At 47.8% G+C, this 24627-nt stretch overlaps 1 long non-coding RNA gene across 1 annotated transcript; it reads left to right on the forward strand.

Annotated features, from left to right (window-relative positions):
* Positions 1–3955: 3955 nt before the first annotated feature.
* Positions 3956–10532, forward strand: LOC122145596. Its single transcript, XR_006160416.1, has 2 exons — positions 3956–4777; positions 9513–10532. It is a non-coding gene; the product is annotated as an uncharacterized LOC122145596 (long non-coding RNA).
* The last annotated feature ends 14095 nt before the right edge of the window (positions 10533–24627 follow it).

The raw sequence follows: 24627 nt of genomic DNA on the forward strand, positions 1-24627 counted from the left end.
ATGGTCTCCAGGGAGATTCATGTAGACCTTTGGAGGGCTCAGGGGTTCATACACCCAAACATACTGAGGTCTCTGAGAGTTGTCCCACTTTAAAAGTTAACAGTGCTCCTGTGATGCTCTCAACTAGCCAGCTTACTACACCAGGAGTTAGCTTCACAACTTCATGCACCTTTAAAGTTGAAACCGTTTTCTGGCAGAGTGCCTCACCAAAATTTTGAAGTTGATTATGATACCTGGCGGGGAACAGTCAGTCCTTTACTTGAACGACCCTATGATTAGTGATGCACAAGTAGTCAGGAAGATCATCGAGAGTCTTTCCCCTCCAGCTTCTAACTTAATCAAGTCCTTAGGGCCCTCAGCCCCATCCAAAGCTTATCTTGACCTTCTTGATTCAGCTTTTGCTGCTGTTGGGGATGGAGATGAGCTTTTCGCTGCATTTCTCAATCTCAATCAGAATGCTGGAGAGAAGCCATCTGATTATCTCCATCGTCTTAACACAGCATTGATTTCTGTTATAAGAAGCAAGGGTCTTACTGTTGCTGAGACGGATAGACAGCTTTTGAGACAATTCTGCAGAGGGTGTTGGAATAACTCCCTGATTTCAAACCTTCAGCTTGAACACCGGAAACAAAATCCCCCAACCTTTTCAGAGTTCTTACTTCTGCTGCGCACTGAAGAGGGTAGACAGGCAGCTAAGTGTAACCGCATGAGACAGCACCTTGGGGTTACAAGAGCAAAGACCCAGCCAAATGTACAGGCTGCTTGTAACCCGTGTCTGACAAGTTACGATTTATCAGTTGACAGTGACTATATTCCTTCAGAGGCTGTGCAGCCTTTGCAGAAACAGATTGCAAAACTGCAAACACAGGTTGCAAAACTTTTGAGTCTTCGTGATGAGAAAGGGGCACGGACAAATGTTCCAAAGCAAGACAAATCAAAGCCAGCTGATAACAAACCAGGCACAAATCTGTTGTAAGACCTTCATGTCTCCACTCCAAAACCTAAACCTTGGTATTGTTTTAGGTGCGGGGAAGATGGCCACGTTGCTTCCTCTTGCAGTAATGCTCCAAACCCCAATCTAGTGCAGGCTAAAAGGAAAGAGCTTAGAGGGAAGCAGCATGCTTGGGACATCCAGAATGGTAACCTAAGACGGCAGGATTTAAACTAGATGAGGGCCCTGTTGCGGGACACACAGAGTCCATGCTTAATTCATGTCCCACATCCAAAAATCCACAGGGATGCACCTTAATGACGCATACTGTTCCACAGAGCAAAAAGTTGCCAAGACAGCTTATTGGAGAAAAATGCACTGCAGTTGTTCAAGTATTTGGGAAAGACTACAACTGTCTACTGGATACGGGCTCACAGGTTACAACGGTTGCACAGTCATTCTATAACACCAATCTCTTTGACCAACCCATACATCCTATTAGCCAATTGCTTGCAGTCGAGGGAGCCAATGGTCAGCTAGTGCCCTATTTGGGGTACGTTGAGGTCTGCATTAAGTTTCCCAAAGAATTCATATATTCAGAACCTGAAATACATACCCTTGCTTTGGTTGTTCCAGATGTTAGTTCTAGCAGTGAAGTTCCGCTGTTGATTGGCACTAACACTCTGGATGCCATATATGAACTGTGCAGCAACCAGCCAAACATGCAATGTGGTTCCTCTTTGTATGGTTATAATCAAGTCTGGAGAGTATTGAATAAGAGGCAGAAGCAGGTTGTAAGTGGTAAGCTGGGCCTAGTGAAGCTAAAGGGAAGAACAAATGAAGTCCTGCCTGCGGGGCAAAATATTTTATTTGAAGGGTACATGGTACAGTCATCATTGGTGGGAAATGAGACCTGGGCTTTACTTGAACAGCCATCAGAATCTGTTCTTCCTGGTGGAGTGTTTGTGGAAAACTGTCTCATTACCTTACCATGTAGCAGTCCCTTCAAAGTACCAGTCTCCTTGAGGAATGAAACTGATCACGACATTCTCCTTCCCAGTAACTGTATTTTGGCTGAACCCAGCATTCCACACAAGCTCATTCCAAATCCTTGCATGAGTGAGGAGAAGCTGGCTGCAGATAGTTCTTCTAGTCAGCAACAGAGTACTTCTGATCCTAAATTACAGTTTGACTTTGGGCAGTCTCCATTATCATCTGATTGGCGAGAACATATAGTGCAAAAACTGAATTCATTCTGTGATGTTTTCTCTCAGCATGATCTTGACTTTGGTCATGCCACAAAAATAAAGCATCATATTAGATTAAAGGATGAGACACCGTTTAAACAAAGGTCACGTCCCATTCATCCCAGAGATTTTGAGGCAGTGAAAAAACATTTGCAAACTCTTCTTAATGCTGGTATAATACGGGAATCTGAGTCTTCCTTCACATCACCAATAGTTGTCGTACGGAAAAAGAATGGAGATGTACGCCTCTGCGTGGATTATAGGAAACTAAATATGCAAACGATCCGGGATGCATATGCACTTCCAAATTTGGAGGAGTCAGTCTCAGCACTTGCAGGATCACAGTGGTTTTCTGTGATGGATTTGAAGTCCGGATATTACCAGGTAGAAATGGAAGAGGAAGATAAGTCCAAAACAGCCTTCACTTGCCCATTAGGTTTTTGGGAGTTTAATCGGATGCCTCAAGGCATTACAAATGCTCCCAGCACTTTCCAACGCCTTATGGAAAGATGTATGGGAGACATTCATTTGAAAGAAGTTCTCGTTTTCTTGGACGATTTAATCGTTTATTCTGACACATTGGAAGAGCATGAAAGTAGGCTCGTCAATGTGTTAGGACGTCTCAGAGAGTATGGACTGAAATTGTCTCTTGACAAATGTAAATTCTTTCAGACTGAGGTACGTTACCTGGGACACATTGTGTCAAGAGAAGGTGTTAAAACAGATCCTGAAAAAATTAGAGCACTAAAGACCTGGCCGAGACCCCAAAATTTAAAGGAACTAAAGTCTTTCCTTGGATTTTCAGGATATTACAGACGTTTCATTAAAGACTATTCAAAGATCGTCAAACCACTGACCAACCTCACGGCTGGTTACCCGCCTCAGCGCAAGGGGATTAAGGTAGCTACTGGTGGCCAGTACTTTAATACCAAAGAGCCTTTTAATGAGCGTTGGAGCCAAGAGTGTCAGGAAGCGTTTAAGACCATTATTGACAGGTTAACTTCTGCTCCCATTCTTGGCTTTGCTGACTCCAAGTTACCTTACACTCTGCACACAGATGCTAACACTACTGGGTTGGGCGCAGCATTGTACCAGGAGCAGGATGGCCAAACCCGTGTAATTGCTTATGCAAGCAGAGGGTTAAGTCGCAGCGAATCAACGTACCCAGCCCATAAGCTTGAATTTTTAGCCCTTAAATGGGCTATTGTGGAAAAGTTTCATGACTATCTGTATGAGAGTCAGCTTACAGTAGTCACCGATAATAATCCACTGACTTACCTACTCACAACAGCCAAGTTGGACGCTGCCAGCTATCGCTGGTTAGCTGCTTTGTCAACTTTTACTTTTAACATCAAGTACAGGGCAGGCAAACACAACATGGATGCTGATGGTTTATCCAGAAGATCTCATGATGTGTTGGAGGACAATGGTATATCGGAAAGTGAGAGTCAACAAATCCAGCAATTTACCTCGCATCTCTTGACGTCATCTAGTCCACTGAGAGAAATTGTTAAAGAGACAGTTGAAGCAACATGTCAAAAGCATTTTGTTAGCCAAAACTGTGAGCAAGATTCTTACCTTGGCTATGTTGAATCCTTATCAATGCAGTCATCAGCGGTCCCAGCTAGTTTTGAGGAACAGGACATTGAGTGTGGTGTTTCACTTCTGCAAAAGTATAGTCAAGCAGATCTCAGGAAGCTGCAAAGAGAGGATCCTATCATTAGTCAAGTTATAGAGCTCCTAGAGTCTGAAAAAAGAACATCTACCAGCTTAAAAGGTAATGTTGTAGAAAAATTTATATTTTACTCTTTCTTATTTACTTTCTTAAACATTGGGTGGGTTTTTATATATTTTTATTTTTCCTTTTGATTTAACTTGTGTATTTCTATGTATGTCACCTGGAATGCAACAAAGACATCACACAGTAAAACAAAGAGCCTTTGAAGTCTTTAGTGTGGGTAATTTAGTCAGGAAAGACAGAGGGGTTAGCCACAAATAAAGACCTTTAACCTCACGGGTGTGAAGGCACACAAACACACAGTATCAGAAAGAGCCTTTGAACACTTTAGTGCAGGAAAGACAGAGGGTTTGTTGACCTCACAGATGTGAAGATAATAAAGCCCAGGGGGTTAGAAGGACCATTGTTTTTTCTGAAAACAGCTAGGTTTGGTTTACGGGGTTAAGTGGAAATTTACAGAGAAGGAACCTTGTAAGAAGTGGGGGGTGATTGCAGTATAAGAAGGCTGTCTGTTTTCAGTGTGATTTTAGGTCTGTTGTGTTTCAGGGTAGCTGCTGAAACATTGTGAACACACCTCTTTAAGGAAAATAAACTTCTTTCCTTAAATATAATTTGATTCCTTGTCTCTTACACTGTGATGCTATTTGTTAATAATTGTTTTTGCCACAACAATTTGGCGACGAGGACGGGATCTCACGGCAGTTTCTTCTGGTCCTGAGCGGATTTGACGAAGTGATCATCTCAGAGCACCAGGCTCTGGTCTTACCTCGAAAATTGAGAGAGAAGAGCCAAAACTGCTTTCAGGGCCAGAGTGACTCGGCTGAGATCAGAAAGAACCAGGTGGCAGTAAAAGCATCTCAGGTAAGAGACTGTAAATTATTTTGTGTGGTGTAATTCGATATGACTGTGAGTGAACCATAGTGGCTGACCATCGCTTTGGTGCGAGCAGAGAAGGTTTTTGCGAGGAGTGAGTTGTAACCTGAGGAATTCAAGTCAATATCATATCGAAAACTAGCTCGTAGGTGGACGGAAGAGCCACAGGCTGATTAGGTAAACTAGAATCAATCGAGCGCTGGAAAGCACTCACGGGAAGATTTTGAGTAAGCCGTAATTACAGAGCATTTTTGCTAACCTTGCCGATTTGAGGTGACAAAATCGGATCTTTTTGTTTAAGATGTTTAACAGATTATTAGACGTGCGTCGAAGGAAAATCCAGAAGAGATAGAAGTCAGCCAATATGGGATCACTAAACAGTAGGCCTAAGCTAGAAAAATTTTTATACACCAGTTTTCGGTCAAATGAACAAGAATTATGGGCATAAGTGTATGCTAAACATAGAAAAGCTGATCAAATATCATGATTTTCCCAAAGAAGGGACATTGAGTAAAGTAAGACTGAATGTTGAGAGAGTCAGTTGAAAAGAACAATGAAAGAAGAAGAAGAAAAAAAAAAAAAAACAGATTGGTTGTTGTATGTGTGTTCGTCACGTGTGTAAAGGATGTGAGCAGACTATAGGTTGTTGGTTAGAAGAGGCTGAAAGAAGAGAACGTTAGCAAATGCAGAAAGAATTGGCATGTAGGGATGAAATGAAAAAAAAAAAAAAAGAAAGAATGTGTGTGAGAAAACCACTCCATGGTTAGAAGAGGCTGAAAGACGAGAACGTTAGCAAATGCAGAAAGAATTGGCATGTAGGGATGAAATGAATGAAAAAAAAAAATAAAGAGAATGTGTGTGAGAAAACCGCTCCACCGGAGCAGAATGCTACTAATGAAAAGTGTGTTTGTGTTTTCCAATATGCACCCGAGAACGGGTCAGCACCGCCGGCTTATAAACATCACTACCCCGTGGCAGAGCTGACAGCCCTGAAACTGGACCACGATCTCGACTGCTCTCCGTTCCAAAGACCAGCACAAAATGCAGCACAAGCGACAGCACGAGAAGAAGCAGAAGCGAGAGAAGCGCGAGCAGCGGCAGACGCAGCAGTGCACATGCAACAAACACCAATACCGGTAAAATCCTCAGCGCCCGCTGCCACAGACAGCGAAGAAGAAAGGGAGACGACGAAGAACCAAAGAACAGGAAGTTTTCGGGGACGCGTCTGAAATGGTTCCCAACACAACTGATTCAGAAAGACCGAGCACCAGCAGGCCGAGAGTGACAAGAGCAAAGACGATTAAAAGTGGAAAGATCAGCGTCACAGCTCCGAAAGACACAGCGGCTTGACAGAGCCTACGGAGTACGGACAGAGGGAACAAACCAAGTACGTGGGAAAGCCTTCTATTGGGTTATTTTCTGAAAGGACTGAGACCAGAACTTCCAAGGGGAGCAAAGGCAAGTTACGTGGAGTGGAAGAACGGGCGCTTAACTTCAGCCCTGATGCACGCTATACACGCCGAAGACCAGCTGCAGGAAAAGAAAGACAGAAAACCACTCACAATCGTGGTGCTATGTGTGTGCTACGAACGACCATGCGCTCAGAGACTGTACCAAATGCAGAGTGTGCAGGAGAGACGGGCACTGGAGCAGTGAGTGCCCGAATGTAAGGTCTGATTGAAACGAAAGAGACTGAGAGCAGGACGTAGATGGTCCAGTTCGAGGAGGTCAGTGGCTGACTACAAGAAAAGGAAGTGAACATTTATTTCTAACACGCAAAATACGCACAAACACATAAACTAATTTACTTTCTGGTATCTGCAATGAAGAATCTGCTTGCAAATCTTTGTGTGTTTTGAGCAATGTTGTGAATGATGAAATTTTGAGCAGTGTTTCTGATGAATGTTTAAAACTGTACAAAAGCACTGGGTTTTCTCAAATGCCAAGATACCCAATGATAGTTAAGGTAGTAGTAATTAACTTTTTAGTCGATTCCGGAGCGTGCCAGAGCACTTTACGACGATGTGACTTGCCATGTGTGCCGAAAATGACAGGAAAAGTGTATGAAAGCACTTAGGCTTCAGGCCATTTGATCTCTGAACAATTCACAGAACCATTAGAGTGTGAGACGGATGGGGGCCGAACTCTGAAACACAAGTTTCTCTGGTCGCCCAAATGTCCCGCGCCTCTAATGGCCAGAGATTTAATGTGTGAATTAAATTTGATCCTCAGTGCTGATTCCTATGGAATTAGCATTGAGGAAGCACCACAAATTACATGTTCTAAATTTGAGCCGCAGTGGGCTTACGAATGGCAGATAAAAGATGTTGATTGAGCAGAGATGATTTTGAAATTGACTAAGGATCGAACAACACCAATCAACACAGAGTTTATGACGCCTGATAAAATGCATTGCACGTCACATGTCGTAGTTGAGCGAGACTCATGAGTATGAAGAAACTTGGTTTAGTGGTGTGGAGAATGAAAGTGTGAAATTTGACAAGATTTTCTGGACAGAGAATGTGTGTGTGCTCTCTGCGAGTTTGAATGAATAACAATTGACGTTGATGGTTTATTAATCTGTGCCAAAGATAAAACTACATGCATTGTCAACACTGTGACTCTCCTGAAGCATCTTGAGCAGGGGGGACACAAGGTCAGTCTTTCAAATCAGCAGTTTGTGAAACAGGAAGTAACCTTCCTGGGGCATGTTATCAAACCAAATAGCAAAGCACTGTCTGAGAAAACAGGTGCGGGCCATAAAAGAGGTGCCAAAACCAGTTACAAAAAAACAGATGCTGTCATTCTTGGGAATGTGTGCTTACTGCAGAACATTCATTCCTAATTATGCCATTTTTGAGCAGCCTTTACGAGCCCTAACGACAGGGAAAGGGCTAAGGTCATGTGACAGACTTGTTTGGAAAAGCGAGGATGTGGAAGCATTTGATAACATGAAAGTGCAATTGACTATGGCTCCAACGTTAGGCCTTCCTGTCATAAACCGCCCGTTTGTACAGATGGTCGATGAAAAGAATGGTTTTATGTCTTCTGTTCTCTTGCAGACTCATGGTGACAGACTGCGACCTGTGGCATATTTCTCAACAAAACTTGATGCTGTAGCTGCAGGACTTCCACACTGCCTGAGAGCAGTGGCAGCAGCTGAGCTGGCTGTGATGGCCTCGAGAGAATTTGTAGGCTACTCTGATTTGACTTTAATGGTTCCACATGCAGTCTCCATGATTTTGCAAGAGCAGAGAACGTCACATTTGTCTAAAGCCCGATGGCTGAGGTATCATACGATTTTGTTGGACATGCCAAACATAACTGTAAAACGATGCACAACCTTGAATCCTGCCACCCTTCTGCCCACACAGGAGGATGGCGAGGAACATCACTGTTGTCTGTCAGCGCTCGAACAGGTGTGCACACCACGTCCAGACCTTTTAGACATACCGCTTGATAATTGTGACAATGTCCTGTTTGTGGATGGGTCTGCCTCGAAAGATCCACAGACAGGGCAGAATAAAGTGGGTTATGCTATAACGACTGAATTTGAAACTCTGAAGTCTGACAAATTACCATTACACTATTCTGCGCAGGCAGCGGAACTGGTCGCATTGACCAAAGCGTGTAAATTGATGGCAGATAAATGTGTGACGATATACACAGACTCACGATACGCTTTCGGGGTCACGCATGACTTTGGTGCTTTGTGGAAGCACAGAAAATTCTAAAAAATCAGATGGGAGGGCGATACTAAACGCGCCTCTGGTATCGGACCTGCTCGAGGCTATTCTGTTGCCAGACAAAATTGCAATTTGTAAGTGCGCAGCGCATACTAATGATAAAAGTTTCATTTCAACAGGAAATGCCAGAGCTGATATGGCTGCGAAAGCACAAGTCCACTTGTGCACAAGTTGACATTAATCTTGACATTTCTCCTTGTTTACAGAGCATGCAGTCTTTTTCCACAGGAGCTGAGAAAAACAACTGGAAGGCATCAGGCTGCAGCCTTGTTGATGGCGTCTGGAGATCCGTTGTTGGAACGCCCTGTTTACCCAAACATTTATTTTAACATTATTCTAAGTTGACACATGGGTTAGACCATGTATCAAAAGGGGAAATGATTGCACAGATGAAAGAATTGTGGTTTACCAAAGGTTTCACAATATTCGCTGAGAATTTTTGCAAAAGATGTGTTATCTGTAATACACACAATGTGGCACGGGGCGTCAAAACGCAGCTGGTATCCCAACCAGCCCCAGAAGGGCCGAAGGGCCATTTTAACCCCCTTGTGGGAAACAGAAATATTGTTTAGTGATGGTTGATTTGGTCAATGAGGCTATAAAACAGGTGGGTCAAATGTGTTTGCTCAGATATGAGAAAATGGACATTGCGCCTAACACATTGCGCCAGTGCCTATCATGCCGCCAGCGGAGGCGCTATTGAACGAGAAAATCAGACAATAAAGAACAAATTGGCAAAATGTTGTGAGGAAACTGGACTCTCATGGGTGAAAGCACTCCCAACCGTGTTAATGTACATGAGAATGAGAAAGAGAGTCAAAACAAATTTGAGCCCATTCGAAATTCTCTTTGGTAGACCACAATTCGTGGGAATAGAGGGGGGAAAACTCAGGCTTCCATCAACGGATGTGTGTGAAAATGAAATGTTGAATTACTGCAAAGAATTGTTTTGTCTGTTATCTAACATTTCTGTGCAGGTGAAAGCTGCCCAGAGGAAGGTTGCTGAGATGTTTCTGCATAAGATCAGGCCAGGGGGATTACGTGGTAATTCGTGACCTGAGGAGTGACCTGAGGAGGAAGAACTGGAGGGCGAAACGGTGGCGAGGGCCACTCCAAGTTTTTGCTGATAACACACACAGGGGTGAAGGTCGGAGAAAGAGCTACGTGGGTGTACGCCAGCCACTGCAGAAGAGATCCGCCCATATTGGAAGGGCAACAGGAGGAGGAACCTCAGCAACAACAACAACAAGTTCAACAATAAGCCCCAAGATCGAGCCCAAACACCAAGCACAAGAGCAAGGTCACTCAGGAGGAGTGATAAGGCTGGTGTGCAGAGTAAAGCTATTTATGCAGCCACAACCAGAGACACTGATCATTACAAAGAGCTCCAATCACTAGACAAGATGGATCGTTTAAGACCGTGGTTTCCATTCAGACTGCCAGGAATGTGTGGACTTTGTGAGACTGCATTCATTTTGAATTTGATATCAGTGACTATTTGTTTGATAATTTTATGCTTATAATTGAACACATGAGATAGGCCGTAAGAGAACCCGAGCGTACTGACAACCTGTGGGCCGGGTGGGTTATGTCTTTGTGGGGAGGATGGATGTACTGGATAATTCAAACTGTTTTGCCAATTTTAGTGATAGGAATTCTGATTCTGTTTTGCTTACCATGCATTATGAGGTGTATTTCCAACTCAGTACAGAGATTGGTCAGGGCTGGGATGTCCATACAAGCAGCAAAACTGACCGCTTATCCGATAGATAGTGAACACAAATGTGATGATTATGAGAGTGACGAGAGTGATGACATTTACACAGAAATGTGAAGAATGATCAGGTATACGAAAGTCAGACATGAGGAGTATAACTGTTATGAAATGACTTGAAACAATTATAATCATGTATGAGTTTGCTTAGAATTAGAAACAAGCGTGTTTTTTTAAGTTATCAAAACTAATGTTAATTAATCCAAATCGTTTATCAGAGAATGATAAAGAGGAAGAATCATAATAAAAAAAATAATAATCTACACTTTCTAATTTACTTTCTTAAACATTGGGTGGGTTTTTATATATTTTTATTTTTCCTTTTTTTGATTTAACTTGTGTATTTCTATGTATGTCACCTGGAATGCAACAAAGACATCACACAGTAAAACAAAGAGCCTTTGAAGTCTTTAGTGTGGGTAATTTAGTCAGGAAAGACAGAGGGGTTAGCCACAAATAAAGACCTTTAACCTCACGGGTGTGAAGACACACAAACACACAGTATCAGAAAGAGCCTTTGAACACTTTAGTGCAGGAAAGACAGAGGGTTTGTTGACCTCAGAGATGTGAAGATAATAAAGCCCAGGGGGTTAGAAGGACCATTGTTTTTTCTGAAAACAGCTAGGTTTGGTTTACGGGGTTAAGTGGAAATTTACAGAGAAGGAACCTTGTAAGAAGTGGGGGGGTGATTGCAGGTATAAGAAGGCTGTCTGTTTTCAGTGTGATTTTAGGTCTGTTGTGTTTCAGGGTAGCTGCTGGAACATTGTGAACACACCTCTTTAAGGAAAATAAATTTCTTTCCTTAAATATAATTTGATTCCTTGTCTCTTACACTGGCTGATTGGATGCTATTTGTTTTTTTGCCACAACATAACAATGTTCCAATAATTGGCTGAGAAATGATTCGACTTTGATGGCCAAACAGTTTTCCAGTTAGTGCTGCCTGAAGTAATTCGACCTCTGGTACTCCAGAAACTGCATGATGACATGGGCCATTTGGGGATTGAACGGACTCTCGATCTTGTCAGGTCCAGATTTTATTGGCCTAGAATGTCTCTGGAAGTTGAGAGGAAAATTAAAACTTGTGAAAGGTGTGTCCGAAAGAAAAACTCAACCTAATAAGGCAGCCCCTCTTGTCAACATATGCACCACCAGACCCATGGAACTGGTGTGCATGGATTTTTTATCATTGGAACCGGAAAGTCGGAACACAAAAGATATTCTTGTCATCACAGATCACTTTACAAAATATGCAGTGACCGTTCCAACAAAGGATCAGAAAGCTGTTACAGTTGCCAAGTGTCTGTGGGACCATTTCCTGACTCACTATGGATTTCCTGAGCGACTCCATAGTGACCAAGTCCTTACCATCCAAGGGGAAACCCTGTAGAGCGATTCAATCGCACCCTCTTGAGTATGTTGGGTACCCTGCAAGACAAGGATAAAACTCACTGGCGTGATTATGTGAAACCATTAACCCATGCTTATAATTGTACAAAGAATGAGGTTACTGGGTTCTCACCGTATGAACTAATGTTTGGTCGACAGGCCAAGACTTCCAGTTGACATTGCCTTTGGGTTACCAGTCAGGGATTGTAAAACTTCCTCTCATTCTCAATACGTGAAGAATCTGAAAGCCAGGTTAGAGCACATTTCAGAATGCAAAGAAAGTAGCTGAAAAGAACAAGGAATCTACTATTTACATTGTGACCAAACAAATGGGAGACCTGCCTGTGTACTCCGTTAAACCTGAGAGTGCTGACGAGCCGGTACGTACGTTACACCGTGATCACCTGCTTCCTTGTGGATTTCTTGCTGAAATGGAAGAGACAGAGAATGTAATCGTTACAGCTAGGAAGCCAAGGACGAGGCAAGAGTGTGTTCATTCTGACAAACCTGATTCAGAAGATGAAGAAGATTACTGGCAACATATTTCCATTACACCAACTCCTGTTAGAGAGAGGATGGTGGAATCATGTGAAGTACCCAGGAATCACACTGTCTCAAATCAGTCTGTTGAAAAGGATGGGCTGAAAGGAATTCCACTCCAGCCTGTCCCACGCTCGATTACGAAAGAACAACCTTTTCCTGCAAAAAATGTTGTCGAAAGTCAATGTGATGATACGGTTAGTGCAAATCGAATTAAAGATGGAGCTGAATATTTGAGTAACTTCCCTTCAGACATAGTTGATGAGGGAGATTCACTTGAGACATCTGTGAGTAGAGGAACTGAGAATTTACCTGAACTTCTAATTGAGCTAGAGATGCCAGTACAACACAGTCCACTCGACACTAGTGTTAATGAACAAACATCTGAAGTGATGGAACCTGAAAATAATGCTGAAATCCCTCCAAATGAACCATCAAGTGAATGTTCTGTCGGCAGATCTGAAAGAATCCATAAACGTCCAGGATTGTTTCATTACCCAACCTTAGGGAAACCTATAATCTCATTCGCACAGACTTTGCTGGAAGGATTTCATCAAGCAGTAATTGAAACCTTGCTGGAAACACAGGATGGTACATTAAGGAACCCTATGATCTCAAACTGCGATGTTGTTTAACAACATGAAGAGACTCATGCTGTTTCAGAGGGGGAGGATGTAACCCCCATAAGAAGTTCTGATAGGAATGTAACTTTTATCATTTCTAAGGTTAATCATTTATTATATTATATTATATTATATTATATTATATTGTATTATATTATATTATATTATATTATATATTGTCACTTATTATATTCCTCCAATCATAATTCTGCATAAAACCTGAATTTAGAAAATCTGCTGTCACATCCACACAAGGAGAGGAGAAGACGGGTAAGTATTTTCGTGAAGCTTTATTAGCATAGCACTATAACAGAGCAGGTAAGTGTGGTCACAGACGGTGAATCTTCAAGCACTGATCAACTGGTGAGTTCAAGTACAGAGCTAAGCCAGTACAACAAAGAGTCACTTCCCTTAATCGATGTGTCTGAATCTCCACAGAGCCACAACTACGGTCCACGAGGAGCAGGCAGAAGATCCACAAAGAATGTCCATGCAATCTTGATTCCAGCCGGTGAGTGAGTGAGTGAGGTGAGTATTTAAAAAGGTATGGTGATTGCTGGTGCAGGTGCAGGTAATTAGTATTCAGGTGACGGTTCACGGTGGGCGGTGCATGGGAGATTGAGTGGATGGTGACTGGCAATGGTGACTGGGGCTGAGGGAACGACCTTAATATTCCAAACTACCCCCCCCTCCACGGGTGACTCCAGGCACCCTAGAGCGGCGACGGGGACGACCACGACCTCTGGGAGCCGGGCGGTCCGGGTGTTGTCGGTGGAACTCTTCGAGGAGAGCCGGGTCCAGGATGTCGTTGCGTGGTACCCACGACCTCTCCTCGGGACCGAACCCCACCCAATCTATGAGGTACTCCAGGTGGCCGTTCCGCCGCCGGGAGTCGAGGATCTCTTGGACCTGGTAGATGCTGTCTCCGAGGATCTCGGGTTGGTCTGGAGAGGGGAGGCGGTTCCGGTTCTGTGGAGGAAGGAGAAACCGGATCAGTGTGACGTTTTAACAGTGAGACGTGAAACGTGGGTGAAATCCGGTAGCATGGTGGTAGGTCCAGGCGGTAGGTGACGGGATTTATCTGGGAATGGATGGTGAACGGCCCTATGTAGCGGGGACTCAGCTTTTTGCAGGGCAGTCGGAGGCGGATATCCCGAGTGGAGAGCCAAACCTTGTCTCCAGGTAGATAGACGGGATTAGGCGATCTGCGGCGGTTAGCGGTCTCTGTATGCCTCCGAACTGCCCGTTGGAGATGGATGTGAGCTGAGTCCCACACCCTCTCGCTCTCCTGGAACCAGTGATCTACCGCGGGCACCTCAGAGACTTCTCCTGACCAGGGAAACAGCGGTGGTTGATAGCCTAAAACACATTGAAAAGGGGTTAAGCCTGTAGTGGTTTGGCGAAGGGAGTTTTGGGCATACTCAGCCCACGGCAGATACTGGCTCCAGGTATCCTGGTGTTGAGAGCAGTAAGTACGGAGGTACCGTGAGATTTCTTGAATCTTCCGCTCGGTCTGGCCGTTGGTCTGTGGATGATATCCAGAAGATAAACTGACGGATGTCCCGAGAAGCTGGAAAAAAACGCTCGCCAGACCCTGGAAATAAACTGAGGACCTCTGTCCGATACAATGTCCTCTGGAGTGCCATAATTCCGGAACACGTTGGTGAAGAGGGCTTCGGCGGTCTCGAACGCTGTGGGAAGACCTTTTAAAGGGATTAGTTTGCAGAATTTAGAAAAACGATCTACAACAACCAGAATGGTAGTGTACCCCCGTGAGGGGGGAAGGTCAGTGGCGAAATCCACCCCTAGATGGGTCCAGGGTCGGCGAGGAATGGGCAGTGGTTGTAATTTACCTACGGGAAGTTGACGAGGTGTGGTGGTAACGGCGCAGACCGAGCATCCGAGGATGTACCGGGTAACGTCACGAACCATGTTCGGCCACCAGTACTTCTGCTGGATGAGCGAGAGGGTTCGCCTGCTGCCAGGGTGTCCTGAGCCAGGTGACGTGTGCGCACTTTCCAGTAGAGGGAGTCGCTGGCTTGTGGGCACGTATATAAGACCCGTGGGAACCTCCGGAGGTGCAGGCTCCTCGAGGGTGGCGGCTCGAATTTCCTCGTCGATCTGCCAGAGGATGGGCGCGAGGAAAACGGAGGGTGGCAGAATCGAATCAGGCTCGTTGGTGTCTGGTTCTGGTGAGTACATACGGGACAGGGCATCTGCTTTAGTGTTCTTGTGACCGGGCTGATACGTGATCTGAAAATTAAAGCGAGCAAAGAAGAGTGACCAACGAGCCTGACGAGCATTGAGTCTTTTGGCGTTCTGCAGATATTGGAGATTTTTGTGGTCGGTGACAACAGTGAATGGAAACTGGGCTCCCTCTAGCCAGTGCCGCCACTCCTCAAGGGCGAGTTTAATGGCTAACAACTCACGGTCTCCGATACCATAATTGCATTCGGCAGGAGAAAGTTTCCTAGAGAAGTACGCACACGGATGGAGTGAGCAAGGTTCACCAGACCATTGGGATAACACGGCTCCAATGCCGTGGTTGGCCGCATCAACCTCTACGACGAAAGGCTTGGACGGGTCAGGATGTCGAAGAATGGGTGCTGAGGTGAAGAGGTGTTTAAGATGGCCGAAGGCCTCTCGAGCTTGGGATGTCCAGCGCAGCTGGCGCTGACCTCCTTTTAGGAGGGATGTTAGAGGAGCCGAGTGCAGGCTGTAGTTCTTGATAAAGCGTCGGTAGAAATTGGCGAAGCCAAGGAAACGCTGGAGTTCTTTCACCGTTGTGGGCTCCGCCCAGTTGGCCACAGCATCCACCTTGGCAGACTCCATATGAACTCCCTCCGCAGAGATCACGTATCCGAGGAAGGAGACAGTAGTGCAGTGAAACTCGCACTTCTCAGCTTTTAGGTAGAGGTGATGGTCTCGGAGTCGTTGTAAAACGTGGCAGACATGGGTTTGGTGTTCTTCTATGTTCCGGGAGTAGATCAGGATATCGTCTATGTAGACAATGACGAATTGGTGGAGATAATCACGGAATATTTCGTTCATGAAACTCTGGAAGATGGATGGACTGTTAGCAAGTCCATAGGGCATCACCTGATATTCGTAGTGCCCAGCAGGGGTGATGAAGGCAGTCTTCCACTCGTCTCCCTCTCGGATACGGATCAGGTTGTAGGCACTGCGGAGGTCGAGTTTGGTGAACACCTTGGCTTCGCGCAGTTCCTCCAGAGCAGCCGGAACGAGTGGTAACGGGTAGGCGAACTTGACGGTGGCGTCATTTAGCACCCGATAGTCGATGCATGGTCGAAGTCCGCCATCCTTTTTGGGGACGAAGAAAAAAAAACTGGATGCAGCTGGAGATGTGGATGGTCTGATGAACCCCTGATCGAGAGCCTCCTGGATGTATTCCTCCATCGCCACCTGCCCAGGACGGGAGAGTGGATATATTTTCCCATGCGGTAGTTTGGCACCTGGCAGCAGGTCGATACTACAATCCCAGGGCCGATGAGGTGGTAACCGGGTGGCTTGTTCCTTGCTGAACACATCGGAGTAGGAGGAGTAAAGGGCAGGTCTTCCTATGGAGGTGGAGTGCAATTGAAGATGCGGTGGCGCAGACTGTGAACTCTGGACTGGTGAACGGTGAATGTGACTCTGGCATTCCGGGTCCCATGCCTGGATTTCCCCTGTGCTCCAGTTGATTTGTGGATTATGTTGGGCCAGCCACGGCCTACCCAGGACGACGTCAACGGTAGCGCGAGGAAGTACGAGGAGGGCCAGTTGTTCCCGGTGTCCGTGGGGCAGAACGAGTTGTAGCTCGTGTGTCCTTCTAGTTATTTTGCCACCGCCCAATGGTGATCCCTGAATGGTAGTGATACGGTAAGTAGTCTCATTCTGGATGATGGGAATACGGTGCTTGGTTACGAAGTGAGATGAGATGAAGTTGCTGGCGGCTCCGGAATCCACCAGGACATGGATGGAAAGATTACGTGAGTTAATTGTTATCTGGGCTTTGATATGAGGTATGGGAGATACTGATGGGGTAAATGAGACTGTACTCACCATTGGGCGAGGCGGACGGACTGGGCAGGCGTGGATCAGGTGAGTGGCCTCGCCACAGTATAAACACAGCCACTCCTGGATACGGCGCCTCCGTTCAGAGGCTTCTAGGCGGTAGGAGTCGGTGATCATGGATTCCTCCTGGTCTCGTTGGGGCGAGGGCGTTCTGGCCGATGGAGAGATGGCATATGAAGCCGTTGAGGCACAAGCCGAGAGGTGCTGAGCAACATTTATTGTCTTTCTAATGAATGTCTCTAGACTGACATTATCGTCGTAAATGACCATTTGCTTTCTGATCTGGGGTTTTAAACCTTTACGGTACGCAGCTAGTAGGGCAATTTGGTTCCAACCACTGGTGGCGGCTAATGTTCGGAAACGGAGAGTGTAGTCGTGTATTTCAGCTGCTCCCTGCCGGAGATTTAAGAGTTCATCATGGATTGAGAGAGGAGTTTAGAGCCACCCCGAACACTTCCTGGAGGTGAGTGACGAAGGCGTCGAATGAGGATAGAACTGGACTTTTGGAGCTCCAAAGAGCCTCTGCCCATTGTAGCGCTCGTCCGGTGAGAAGAGAGATCACAAAGGCGACTTTGGTGGCCTCATTGGGGAATTTACAGGTATTCGCGTTGACGAACAGTGAGCACTGCAGAATAAACCCACTGCAGCCACTCGGTTCACCCGTATAGCACGTGGGACGTGCAAGGGGCGTGATGTTGGTGGCGGAAGCACCGGTTTCGGTGGGTGGTGAAACTGACTGTAGTACTTGGCGGAGGGCAGTCACCATTTCGGTGAACGGGTCCGGAGCAGCTCCCTGAGCTGCAGCGTTAACATCCATGGGAGATATGAAGTTCTGTTTTAGGGGCTGGAATCCTGTCACATCCACACAAGGAGAGGAGAAGACGGGTAAGTATTTTCGTGAAGCTTTATTAGCATAGCACTATAACAGAGCAGGTAAGTGTGGTCACAGACGGTGAATCTTCAAGCACTGATCAACTGGTGAGTTCAAGTACAGAGCTAAGCCAGTACAACAAAGAGTCACTTCCCTTAATCGATGTGTCTGAATCTCCACAGAGCCACAACTACGGTCCACGAGGAGCAGGCAGAAGATCCACAAAGAATGTCCATGCAATCTTGATTCCAGCCGGTGAGTGAGTGAGTGAGGTGAGTATTTAAAAGGTGTGGTGATTGCTGGTGCAGGTGCAGGTAATTAGTATTCAGGTGACGGTTCACGTGGGCGGTGCATGGGAGATTGAGTGGATGGTGACTGGCAATGGTGACTGGGGCTGAGGGAACGAGCTGAGGGTGTGACACTACCCCCCCCTCCACGGGTGACTCCAGGCACCCTAGAGCGGCGACGGGGACGACCACGACCTCTGGGAGCCGGGCGGTCCGGGTGTTGTCGGTGGAACTCTTCGAGGAGAGCCGGGTCCAGGATGTCGTTGCGTGGTACCCACGACCTCTCCTCGGGACCGAACCCCTCCCAATCTATGAGGTACTCCAGGTGGCCGTTCCGCCGCCGGGAGTCGAGGATCTCTTGGACCTGGTAGATGCTGTCTCCGAGGATCTCGGGTTGGTCTGGAGGGGGAGGCGGTTCCGGTTCTGTGGAGGAAAGAGAAACCAGATCAGTGTGACGTTTTAACAGTGAGACGTGAAACGTGGGTGAAATCCGGTAGCGTGGTGGTAGGTCCAGGCGGTAGGTGACGGGATTTATCTGGGAATGGATGGTGAACGGCCCTATGTAGCGGGGACTCAGCTTTTTGCAGGGCAGTCGGAGGCGGATATCCCGAGTGGAGAGCCAAACCTTGTCTCCAGGTAGATAGACGGGATTAGGCGATCTGCGGCGGTTAGCGGTCTCTGTATGCCTCCGAACTGCCCATTGGAGATGGATGTGAGCTGAGTCCCACACCCTCTCGCTCTCCTGGAACCAGTGATCTACCGCGGGCTCCTCAGAGACTTCTCCTGACCAGGGAAACAGCGGTGGTTGATAGCCTAAAACACATTGAAAAGGGGTTAAGCCTGTAGTGGTTTGGCGAAGGGAGTTTTGGGCATACTCAGCCCACGGCAGATACTGGCTCCAGGTATCCTGGTGTTGAGAGCAGTAAGTACGGAGGTACCGTGAGATTTCTTGAATCTTCCGCTCGGTCTGGCCGTTGGTCTGTGGATGATATCCAGAAGATAAACTGACGGATGTCCCGAGAAGCTGGAAAAACGCTCGCCAGACCCTGGAAATAAACTGAGGACCTCTGTCCGATACAATGTCCTCTGGAGTGCCATAATTCCGGAACACGTTGGTGAAGAGGGCTTCGGCGGTCTCGAACGCTGTGGGAAGACCTTTTAAAGGGATTAGTTTGCAGGATTTAGAAAAACGATCTACAACAACCAGAATGGTAGTGTACCCCCGTGAGGGGGGAAGGTCAGTGGCGAAATCCACCCCTAGATGGGTCCAGGGTCGGCGAGGAATGGGCAGTGGTTGTAATTTACCTACGGGAAGTTGACGAGGTGTGGTGGTAACGGCGCAGACCGAGCATCCGAGGATGTACCGGGTAACGTCACGAACCATGTTCGGCCACCAGTACTTCTGCTGGATGAGCGAGAGGGTTCGCCTGCTGCCAGGGTGTCCTGAGCCAGGTGACGTGTGCGCACTTTCCAGTAGAGGGAGTCGCTGGCTTGTGGGCACGTATATAAGACCCGTGGGAACCTCCGGAGGTGCAGGCTCCTCGAGGGTGGCGGCTCGAATTTCCTCGTCGATCTGCCAGAGGATGGGCGCGAGGAAAACGGAGGGTGGCAGAATCGAATCAGGCTCGTTGGTGTCTGGTTCTGGTGAGTACATACGGGACAGGGCATCTGCTTTAGTGTTCTTGTGACCGGGCTGATACGTGATCTAAAAATTAAAGCGAGCAAAGAAGAGTGACCAACGAGCCTGACGAGCATTGAGTCTTTTGGCGTTCTGCAGATATTGGAGATTTTTGTGGTCGGTGACAACAGTGAATGGAAACTGGGCTCCCTCTAGCCAGTGCCGCCACTCCTCAAGGGCGAGTTTAATGGCTAACAACTCACGGTCTCCGATACCATAATTGCATTCGGCAGGAGAGAGTTTTCCTAGAGAAGTACGCACACGGATGGAGTGAGCAAGGTTCACCAGACCATTGGGATAACACGGCTCCAATGCCGTGGTTGGCCGCATCAACCTCTACGACGAAAGGCTTGGACGGGTCAGGATGTCGAAGAATGGGTGCTGAGGTGAAGAGGTGTTTAAGATGGCCGAAGGCCTCTCGAGCTTGGGATGTCCAGCGCAGCTGGCGCTGACCTCCTTTTAGGAGGGATGTTAGAGGAGCCGAGTGCAGGCTGTAGTTCTTGATAAAGCGTCAGTAGAAATTGGCGAAGAAGCCAAGGAAACGCTGGAGTTCTTTCACCGTTGTGGGCTCCGCCCAGTTGGCCACAGCATCCACCTTGACAGACTCCATATGAACTCCCTCCGCAGAGATCACGTATCCGAGGAAGGAGACAGTAGTGCAGTGAAACTCGCACTTCTCAGCTTTTAGGTAGAGGTGATGGTCTCGGAGTCATTGTAAAACGTGGCAGACATGGGTTTGGTGTTCTTCTATGTTCCGGGAGTAGATCAGGATATCGTCTATGTAGACAATGACGAATTGGTGGAGATAATCACGGAATATTTCATTCATGAAACTCTGGAAGATGGATGGACTGTTAGCAAGTCCATAGGGCATCACCTGATATTCGTAGTGCCCAGCAGGGGGGAGAAGGCAGTCTTCCACTCGTCTCCCTCTCGGATACGGATCAGGTTGTAGGCACTGCGGAGGTCGAGTTTGGTGAACACCTTGGCTTCGCGCAGTTCCTCCAGAGCCGCCGGAACGAGTGGTAACGGGTAGGCGAACTTGACGGTGGCGTCATTTAGCACCCGATAGTCGATGCATGGTCGAAGTCCGCCATCCTTTTTGGGGACGAAGAAAAAAAAACTGGATGCAGCTGGAGATGTGGATGGTCTGATGAACCCCTGATCGAGAGCCTCCTGGATGTATTCCTCCATCGCCACCTGCTCAGGACGGGAGAGTGGATATATTTTCCCATGCGGTAGTTTGGCACCTGGCAGCAGGTCGATACTACAATCCCAGGGCCGATGAGGTGGTAACCGGGTGGCTTGTTCCTTGCTGAAAAACATCGGAGTAGGAGGAGTAAAGGGCAGGTCTTCCTATGGAGGTGGAGTGCAATTGAAGATGCGGTGGCGCAGACTGTGAACTCTGGACTGGTGAACGGTGAATGTGACTCTGGCATTCCGGGTCCCATGCCTGGATTTCCCCTGTGCTCCAGTTGATTTGTGGATTATGTTGGGCCAGCCACGGCCTACCCAGGACGACGTCAACGGTAGCGCGAGGAAGTACGAGGAGGGCCAGTTGTTCCCGGTGTCCGTGGGGCAGAACGAGTTGTAGCTCGTGTGTCCTTCTAGTTATTTTGCCACCGCCCAATGGTGATCCCTGAATGGTAGTGATACGGTAAGTAGTCTCATTCTGGATGATGGGAATACGGTGCTTGGTTACGAAGTGAGATGAGATGAAGTTGCTGTCGGCTCCGGAATCCACCAGGACATGGATGGAAAGATTACGTGAGTTAATTGTTATCTGGGCTTTGATATGAGGTATGGGAGATACTGATGGGGTAAATGAGACTGTACTCACCATTGGGCGAGGCGGACGGACTGGGCAGGCGTGGATCAGGTGAGTGGCCTCGCCACAGTATAAACACAGCCGCTCCTGGATACGGCGCCTCCGTTCAGAGGCTTCTAGGCGGTAGGAGTCGGTGATCATGGGTTCCTCCTGGTCTCGTTGGGGCGAGGGCGTTCTGGCCGATGGAGAGATGGCATATGAAGCCGTTGAGGCACAAGCCGAGAGGTGCTGAGCAACATTTATTGTCTTTCTAATGAATGTCTCTAGACTGACATTATCGTCGTAAATGACCATTTGCTTTCTGATCTGGGGTTTTAAACCTTTACGGTACGCAGCTAGTAGGGCAATTTGGTTCCAACCACTGGTGGCGGCTAATGTTCGGAAACGGAGAGTGTAGTCGTGTATTTCAGCGGCTCCCTGCCGGAGATTTAAGAGTTCATCATGGATTGAGAGAGGAGTTAGAGCCACCCCGAACACTTCCTGGAGGTGAGTGACGAAGGCGTCGAATGAGGATAGAACTGGACTTTTGGAGCTCCAAAGAGCCTCTGCCCATTGTAGCGCTCGTCCGGTGAGAAGAGAGATCACAAAGGCGACTTTGGTGGCCTCATTGGGGAATTTACAGGTATTCGCGTTGACGAACAGTGAGCACTGCAGAATAAACCCACTGCAGCCACTCGGTTCACCCGTATAGCACGTGGGACGTGCAAGGGGCGTGATGTTGGTGGCGGAAGCACCGGTTTCGGTGGGTGGTGAACTGACTGTAGTACTTGGCGGAGGGCAGTCACCATTTCGGTGAACGGGTCCGGAGCAGCTCCCTGAGCTGCAGCGTTAACATCCATGGGAGATATGAAGTTCTGTTTTAGGGGCTGGAATCCTGTCACATCCACACAAGGAGAGGAGAAGACGGGTAAGTATTTTCGTGAAGCTTTATTAGCATAGCACTATAACAGAGCAGCAAAGTGTGGTCACAGACGGTGAATCTTCAAGCACTGATCAACTGGTGAGTTCAAGTACAGAGCTAAGCCAGTACAACAAAGAGTCACTTCCCTTAATCGATGTGTCTGAATCTCCACAGAGCCACAACTACGGTCCACGAGGAGCAGGCAGAAGATCCACAAAGAATGTCCATGCAATCTTGATTCCAGCCGGTGAGTGAGTGAGTGAGGTGAGTATTTAAAAGGTGTGGTGATTGCTGGTGCAGGTGCAGGTAATTAGTATTCAGGTGACGGTTCACGTGGGCGGTGCATGGGAGATTGAGTGGATGGTGACTGGCAATGGTGACTGGGGCTGAGGGAACGAGCTGAGGGTGTGACACTACCCCCCCCTCCACGGGTGACTCCAGGCACCCTAGAGCGGCGACGGGGACGACCACGACCTCTGGGAGCCGGGCGGTCCGGGTGTTGTCGGTGGAACTCTTCGAGGAGAGCCGGGTCCAGGATGTCGTTGCGTGGTACCCACGACCTCTCCTCGGGACCGAACCCCTCCCAATCTATGAGGTACTCCAGGTGGCCGTTCCGCCGCCGGGAGTCGAGGATCTCTTGGACCTGGTAGATGCTGTCTCCGAGGATCTCGGGTTGGTCTGGAGGGGGAGGCGGTTCCGGTTCTGTGGAGGAAGGAGAAACCGGATCAGTGTGACGTTTTAACAGTGAGACGTGAAACGTGGGTGAAATCCGGTAGCGTGGTGGTAGGTCCAGGCGGTAGGTGACGGGATTTATCTGGGAATGGATGGTGAACGGCCCTATGTAGCGGGGACTCAGCTTTTTGCAGGGCAGTCGGAGGCGGATATCCCGAGTGGAGAGCCAAACCTTGTCTCCAGGTAGATAGACGGGATTAGGCGATCTGCGGCGGTTAGCGGTCTCTGTATGCCTCCGAACTGCCCGTTGGAGATGGATGTGAGCTGAGTCCCACACCCTCTCGCTCTCCTGGAACCAGTGATCTACCAAGGGCACCTCAGAGACTTCTCCTGACCAGGGAAACAGCGGTGGTTGATAGCCTAAAACACATTGAAAAGGGGTTAAGCCTGTAGTGGTTTGGCGAAGGGAGTTTTGGGCATACTCAGCCCACGGCAGATACTGGCTCCAGGTATCCTGGTGTTGAGAGCAGTAAGTACGGAGGTACCGTGAGATTTCTTGAATCTTCCGCTCGGTCTGGCCGTTGGTCTGTGGATGATATCCAGAAGATAAACTGACGGATGTTCCGAGGAGTTGGAAGAACGCTCGCCAGACCCTGGAGACAAACTGAGGTCCTCTGTCCGAGACAATGTCCTCTGGAGTGCCATAATTCCGGAACACGTTGGTGAAGAGGGCTTCGGCGGTCTCGAACGCTGTGGGAAGACCTTTTAAAGGGATTAGTTTGCAGGATTTAGAAAAACGATCTACAACAACCAGAATGGTAGTGTACCCCCGTGAGGGGGGAAGGTCAGTGGCGAAATCCACCCCTAGATGGGTCCAGGGTCGGCGAGGAATGGGCAGTGGTTGTAATTTACCTACGGGAAGTTGACGAGGTGTGGTGGTAACGGCGCAGACCGAGCATCCGAGGATGTACCGGGTAACGTCACGAACCATGTTCGGCCACCAGTACTTCTGCTGGATGAGCGAGAGGGTTCGCCTGCTGCCAGGGTGTCCTGAGCCAGGTGACGTGTGCGCACTTTCCAGTAGAGGGAGTCGCTGGCTTGTGGGCACGTATATAAGACCCGTGGGAACCTCCGGAGGTGCAGGCTCCTCGAGGGTGGCGGCTCGAATTTCCTCGTCGATCTGCCAGAGGATGGGCGCGAGGAAAACGGAGGGTGGCAGAATCGAATCAGGCTCGTTGGTGTCTGGTTCTGGTGAGTACATACGGGACAGGGCATCTGCTTTAGTGTTCTTGTGACCGGGCTGATACGTGATCTGAAAATTAAAGCGAGCAAAGAAGAGTGACCAACGAGCCTGACGAGCATTGAGTCTTTTGGCGTTCTGCAGATATTGGAGATTTTTGTGGTCGGTGACAACAGTGAATGGAAACTGGGCTCCCTCTAGCCAGTGCCGCCACT

This window comes from Cyprinus carpio, chromosome A7 (genome assembly GCF_018340385.1).
Source record: "Cyprinus carpio isolate SPL01 chromosome A7, ASM1834038v1, whole genome shotgun sequence".
NCBI lineage: Eukaryota > Metazoa > Chordata > Actinopteri > Cypriniformes > Cyprinidae > Cyprinus > Cyprinus carpio.